This window comes from Zeus faber (genome assembly GCF_960531495.2).
Source record: "Zeus faber genome assembly, chromosome: 7".
Classification (NCBI taxonomy): Eukaryota; Metazoa; Chordata; class Actinopteri; order Zeiformes; family Zeidae; genus Zeus; species Zeus faber.
Window position 1 is genome coordinate 23,623,033 of NC_137203.1, and position 7,644 is coordinate 23,630,676.

Consider the following 7,644-nt stretch of genomic DNA (forward strand, 5'->3'; position numbering starts at 1 on the left):
AATTCAAATCAACCTAGCCCCGAATCTGCACCCCATTGGAAGCGTAGTGGCTTCAACCGTGGTCTATACCCTGTGAGCAGGGGGTGTTGCTTTGAGTATTTTAAGTGTACTTTGGGTCTACTCAGCCAAGGAACGTCTTAACGTACATTAAACAATAAAGGAAAAGGGGAAAATAAAGGAACGTCACTGCAATGACGCTCGTGGTTCAGTGCTGCGCTCTCGACGTCTTCGCCACCATCAGGGTTCTTAAATGCTTTGATAACCCTTTGACCGTCCGAAAAACCTGACCACGGCAACCCCGAGCTGGAGTGGGTACCAATAACTTTTCAAAAAAGTGTGCTCCGACTCAATCAAATATGATGTATTTTACAACATCTTTACTTGAAAGGGCGGAACGGAGTACAGGCAGCTCGGGAGAAGTGCTGGCATACAAGAAAAGGTCACAGTAAGCGGTGACTGCGCAGCGATGAGCACCGGCCCACTTCGAGCACTGCCGATAGGCAACCGAAAAAAGTCTTCCATAGAGAGCGCTTTTCATTCCGTGCAGATCTAGCAAGGCAATATCACGACCCGATGCCTAAATCTTTATCGAGGAGCCCGAAACTGATTGCCTGTGCTGTGTATCAGTCTATGTATCAATCCACAGTGACCCCTTCGTGACAAATGGTGTAAAGTGTGTGAATGTCGTCCTGTAACTGGTAAAAACAAAAAACAAAGTAAGTTGATGTGTGCCGGTCAGGCCTCCTGAGTGATTCAGACCGCCCCCCCCCCCATCCCCCCTTGACTCCCTGCTGCTAGCTGCGCTTGTCAATGTAACGTGTGTCCTCAAAGGTTGTTTGTAGGTTTTATTTGAATGTATTTGTAATGTCATGCATTTTTTTCTACAAATTAAGACCACTGACTACCTTAGGGCTCATGGGATTATACATCTGAGATTTCATTTTCTTTCAAGGCACTATTATTTTATCACTGTTTGTCATTTTTCATCATGGCATTGCCCACTGCCAAAGACATAGATGAGAGTAGCCCAATGTAACTATGACACCCAGCGTGTAACTTGTGATGGATGGCTTTACAGAACACGACAATGTATTCTGTCAATCAGAGGCCTTTGGGTTGGGTCAAGCCGTACATCATCCTCCACAGAGAAACCCCATTAGACGATCATAGGGTTAGCAATGGACATAATCGCTATCTAGATTCACCCCTTTTTATATTCACAAACACTTCTTTCAAAATGGTTACATTACTTATGGTGGATATATTTGACTGTGAATGTATACTTTTATTTCATTTATTTTTACATTTGTTGCAATACGTTTTACTGTGTTCTAAATGCCTAATATAATGATTTTTAAAATATTTTGTCTGTCAGCTCAACCATCAATTTCAATTGAATTGATTGTCCGTGAATGCCTGCCAGATATAAAAAAACAAACAAACAAACAAAAAAAACAAATGATAAAAATAAGATATTGCATAATGTAAATGATGGTGGAATATTGAATTAAATGTGAAAGAAAAAAATCTATTAAATGTTATATGCAATGTAGCTCTATAATGTGAAAATGAGTGTTATCAAAACACACACATATTCAATAAAGTCTATGATGATCAATAACTGTGATTTTAGATTTTTCATTTAAAAAATATTTTGACATTTTTTTTTTGTACCTTATCACTGCTCAGTTTTTTCACCTTTAGAATGGGAACAGCTGTGAAACATCATACACAGTATTTGCTGTTTTTAATGTTTAATAATGGTATCTTTATTTGTACTCATATTATCTGTCCATGGGCATAAAAATCAATGCCCATGAAAACAAACAGACAAAACAAAAGACGAATGCATTAAATAAAAAATACTACAGATACCAATTATAACAAAAACACATAGACTAAATCACACTTAACAATAGAATATAAAATATCATTATTTTCTGAAACAATATCTGTTTGAGAATTGTAATACACTTTTGCACAAAACCAAATTGTGGGCTGTGAATATGACCACAAGGTGGTGTGGGCTTGCAGCCTGACCACCATCGCCCCTAGTACATTGTGGAACTTAAAAGGGTTATGTAATTCCTTTTCTACATGGGGGGGGGGGCTAGTCCATATCTCAATCTGCCAGGTTATAGCCAATCAGAGGATATAAATACAATACTTAATAAAAAATATATGTTATTATGTATGCACCAACCTAGGTTTGTGTGCAATTTCTTTCCAATTAGTATTCTATAAAAGCCAGAGCCTCCTGTGAGGTCTCAGGGAGCACCAAAGACAGAAAAAGCAGCGTTCGTGATCAATATTAAACCCTCTGCTTTGTCACAGTCTGCAAGGGTGTCTGGGTCCTCGCACAAACACATGGATTTGTTTTGCATAACCCTATTATTCACAACTCACAGGCGGGATGAATGACATGATAAACAATTGGCATCTTGGATAAAACTTACCAATGGTTTGGCCGATTGCGTCTTTTCAGGATAATAGATTGGTTCATGGTTTTTGAGGCAAAGACACAATCCCAATGTATTATGTTTCCGTCTCCACCCGGAGGATCTTTTCACTGAGCGTTACCAGTCTGAATGCAGGCAGCTGCAGCTGACGCGGGACAATGGGCGACGCGCTACTAAGTCAAAAGACACTGCTTCATTACCATAATTTGCAACAGTCGAGGCTTCCACCATTATACCACAGACATCATAATGGAGACATCTGATTGTACCGTCTCCCATTTCCAGCACCTCGCCTCTCTCACTGCAGCCGTGTTACAAACCGCATGTGAGGGATTGAAACATAGCGAGCTGGGTTTTAATTAACGCCGATCAATTTCTTCTCCCCCTGAAAGTTTTCATTGCAGACAACAGTGTTTGGACTGCAAAAATCCAATATTTCAGGCAGGATACCGTTTAGACTACACCCACCAACTGTTCATGAAAGGTCAACGTTTTTTTTCAAACGCTCTGGCGGCCCAGGCTCCGGGTCCGGTTGCCAGAGCACTGTTCAACCCGACAGTAAATCTGGTTTCCAGTGAAGACCTTTACCCAATGAGGCAAGGAATTACTTTGTATTGAACTTTCATGGAGGGCTCCGCTCCGGAGGCAATTGAGCCTTTTTGTAAATCATCATCATTACAACGTTATAGTTCGCAATTTCCCATTACGATTGAAAACGTATCTGCCTTGGAAAACACAATAAGAGAACGCAATATTGGAAGGTATCGATTTAGGCACTGTTGATGGCTTGATGATTCCCAAAGAAAACTGGTAACATCAAACATAATCACTGCATATCATGGTCTATATAAACCGTACAGAAAGAAAACATTTGATGTAACCTAATTTGTAACACACAGACATTCTCTAATTCTTATTGAACGTGAATTAGTGAATCAATGAACGTGAATTAGTAGTGAATTAGTAGGCCAGAATACAGCGATCGTAGGCCAATGCCAATAGGTTTGTTCTGGTATAGACAGGAAAGAGATAGGAGGGACCGTGTGAACGCTCTGTTCACGGAGCAAAGATATTTCTAGAACTGACCCATTTAAAACGCCTTTAAAGAAGCTGGAAGCACAGGTGCAGCCGCATGCTGTTACTAATAGCCAAACAAAATGTGCAATGATGTGGATTAAGACGTTGTCAGCCCACAAAATCAACTATGTGTCACGGCTGAAAAGATTGGAAATGTGTGGAGTTTAATTGGCTTGCCATGCCTCACTTATGCCTCGTGCACAACCCTGAAGGACCAGGGGATAAACACCTCTTTTGTTCCATCAATTCACAAAGTCAAATAGGTGCTATTGAACGAACAGCAAAGGAGAAACAAGCAAATACGTGACTATTTTCAGGAATCACGTAATTGTCTTTGAATAGGACTTGAGAGTTGAACAGTTGAATGAGTCAACTCTGGCTCACGGTGCAGCTTCCATCACGCTGCCTTCCGTCTTGTGATGGAAAGAGGGGAAACTCGACTCCACAATGAGAAAAACCTCATTTATTCCTCCTTCCAGAGACACAAAAGACTGCGAGGCTTTAAAGAGGTTTTTATTGTTAAACCTGCATTCGGTCGGCACACGATCGCCGCTTCAATCTCAGGGTGATGTGAGACATAGGAAACGTGGTCTCACACTTTTTCGTGCTCATAGTCATGAAAATGTATAGATTGAATCGTGTCTCGGAGCACAATTGTCGGACTATTTTTTGTGCGACACAAAACAAAATTTAAACCAATTAATTTGAATGGGGAGATTTTAATCGACTTTAGAAGGAGGCGGGGGGGGGGGGGGGAACCAAAACTAACTTGATGTAACAACGCCACTACGGGGAGGTGGGGGGGGGGGTAGAAGAAGGTTGGGTAAGAATAGGGATATAGGTTCATACCCTCAGTAAAAGTGTCATTCATTGATACAATTTAACTGGATGTAATAGCAGTGTTTTGTGCCGCAGTCAGTGCGGTAAACACTTCCATGGTAACAGCGAGCTCCACCAATCAGAGACGTCAGATCATCTTAGGTATTGACCTTTGAACCCTGACCAGAGGTCACCTTTGAAGACCATACTGTAATGCAGGGCATTGCAAATTACATATGAAAATTCTGACAATGCAGGTACTGATATTTCCCGACTAAATGAACCCCTAGTAACACATGCATGTAGTTTTTCACCCATAAATGAGTTTTGTTTTTAGGTTTTTAATAATATAACTACTTTACCCATGAGGAAACTGCGTCAGGATGCATTACAAAATGGCGCCGATTTGTAGTTGTGTAGTTTTTATGGTTAGGGTTACCGTTTATGATATCAACCTTGTTTTAAGAGAAAAAAATGTATTATTTATGACGTTATGGAGAACTACACTGGATGTGGAGTACTACACTACTACTACTGCAAAAACATTGATATTATATCCAGTTAATTTCTATCTATGAATGAAATTCATAGGGATATAGGGTAGGGCATAAGCCTATATACCTATTCTTGCCCAACCTTGAATTTAATAGGCCCTTCAATAGAGACAAAGCGAAACCAGTGTCCCACTTTTATTTTTTGATAGTCAGAATGAAATTTAAACCTGTGCATTTTAAATTTGAATACATTCATGAAAAAAGTCAATAACTTTTTATTTTGTATCCTAATTCGGATATGAAATAACTGAATAATAACCTTTCGCATCAGGTTAGATTTAGTTTTGGTGTAAGTAGCTGCCCCCCTCTAAAGTTGCAGAAAATATCCCCATTGGACTGGATTCCGTTTTGTGCAGCAAAAAGTCAATCGTGCTCCGGGACACAATTCAATAGATTCATTTTCGTGACTGTGAGCACAAAAAAGCGTGAGACCGGGTTGCAACACACTTTAGGTCCATGAGGAAACGGTCAATAACAAAAAACACATTTCAGCAGCTGATATGCAAATGCAACGTCCCACAGACGAATGTGTTTGCCTCACGTACCCCATGCTTAGTCCAAACAGCAAAAGGATGAGACGCTCGTGCGCAGCAGAGATTTAATTAAGCCTCACCATGGGATGCCTTCACTGTAACCCAGGAGATGGAGACCGAGGAGTTTGTGCGTCGAGCACTCGCGAATAATATCCACACTATTCTTATACCCTGACCTACATGCACTGGGAGGAAGCGTTTGACAATCTGCCCACATGAAAATACGCTGTTCTTTTGCAGGTGTAATTATTTCTCCCTCCTCTGGTTTGCGAAGGCAGCCGCCGGGGGTGTCCTTATGTTGCGCCTTATGCCACACTACATTTGTCAATCTTTGCTGCTTGTTATCTGGCAGATAAGGGGGAAATGGAAGTGGGCCCCAGTGGGCTGTTCGCTCTCATGGAAGGGGAGCGGTATTCCAAGGGGGGGATCCGTGTTCCTCTCGATCTGTTTACATGCGATCTCCACTTCACTTTCAGCTTGGGACGTTTTTTTAATGGTCTCCATGGAAAGCTCCCATCAGTGCTTTACATCATTCCCTTTGAAATCAATTCATTCTCTTTTGCTCCTACTCAGCGCAGGTTGCCATGGATACCGCTCCCAAATGGTTTCGGTTCGTACATGAATTTTGTTTTCGAAGGGAACGGCGGTGGGAACAAATGCCTGTAGCCCAAAGTAAACACGATACTGCCCCCCCCCCCCCCCCTGCTCCCCGATCGGGAATAGGCCTACTTCACATCATGACGGAGGCACAGGCCTGGAGTTTGAAACCACATGGATCAAACAATCAACGTCTCACAGGATCTCCATCTTCTACAGGGAATGCAAAGTTTGACGGTTGCTATGGGTTGCTATGGACTTTGGTCGCCATTTTTGGATCACTTCCATTCAATTGCAAAGAGAAATACACGAAATGCACAAAAACGGTGAAAGGAAGGGAGAAAATGAAGGGTCGAGGTTTCACGCAAGATGGTGGCAAGACTTTCTGTGGCAGATTTTAACTGCACGAAACTTCCAAGCCATCTTTTAACTCAAAAATGCAGACCGGCACAGTCAATGTGATCCCGCATATATTGCGGCTTGCTCCAGCGGTGTGACCTCAGCTTCACATTCCCTATGGCCAGTGGTTGTGTGGATGATGATGATGTTGATTAATAAACGCGATGAGAGCTGAGTTCGTTGAAAAGAAGGACACGGGAGCGAGTCTGCGGAGTTGCCGCTGATGAAAAGCCTCAAACGCTCCCCAGCGTGTGTAATCTGGCCTGATCCTCCAGGACGCTGCTCCAGGAACCTCACAAAACTCCGCCAGGGGGGATTCTTCAACCGCGTCCAAATGCATCCGAACGGGCGTCCAAGCGCCCGTGCCAACTGTGTCCAAATCCTGCCGGGAACACGTGATCCCGTGCGGCCCCGCTCCTTCTGTAGGGGAGCGGCGTGGCTGTGAACTCTGCGGCACAAGGGTTTGGACTGAGAAGATTGAGTGGTTTATTTTAATTTGTCGCTTAATCTGCCTTCAATTAGAACTGGGGTAAGACTGGATGGCTCTCCCCCGGAGTCCTCAGATTTAGCCCCTTAAACTCACCGCGCCCGGCCCGTGAAGTCTAAATCCCAGCGGAATCATCCCGACCGCTACGTGCTGGATTTCATCGTGGACTTTAGACGATCCTGCAAGACTTCTGAAAGAACCACCCCCCACTGCGAGCGAGCGTCTAAATCTGGTGATCTGAAAAATTAATCGCTGTCAGGAGCACACAACACAACTGACGGCGTTCGAGGACTCTCTGCGGACTTCTCCGTGACACAAAGAATGTGACAGGCGTTCGCTTTGCCCCGTTCTTTCTACCGAATTTTCTGTGTTCCCCTCTGACTGCTCTTTGCAAACTAATACAACAGATATAAAAATGTAGAATAGGTACAGCGATTTTGTAAGTTCATAGTTTGCAGGCGTGAACGCTGCACACAGTAGACAAATAAAGCAATCAAATCTTCCCCCACGTCAACCATCTTGGCGGAAACCCCCTCCCGAGAGCCCCGTTTGATGGACGAGGACGGACTAATGCCGTGTTTTCGTTCCATTTCGCTCCTATGCAGCGATATAAATCGGACTGATCCCCGTCGACGGCCCCCTAATCAACAAGAGCGAAAGCCATTGATTTTCTTTCCGCCGAGCCTACAAGGTGCCGGAGACACCTGGTGGCAGCCAGC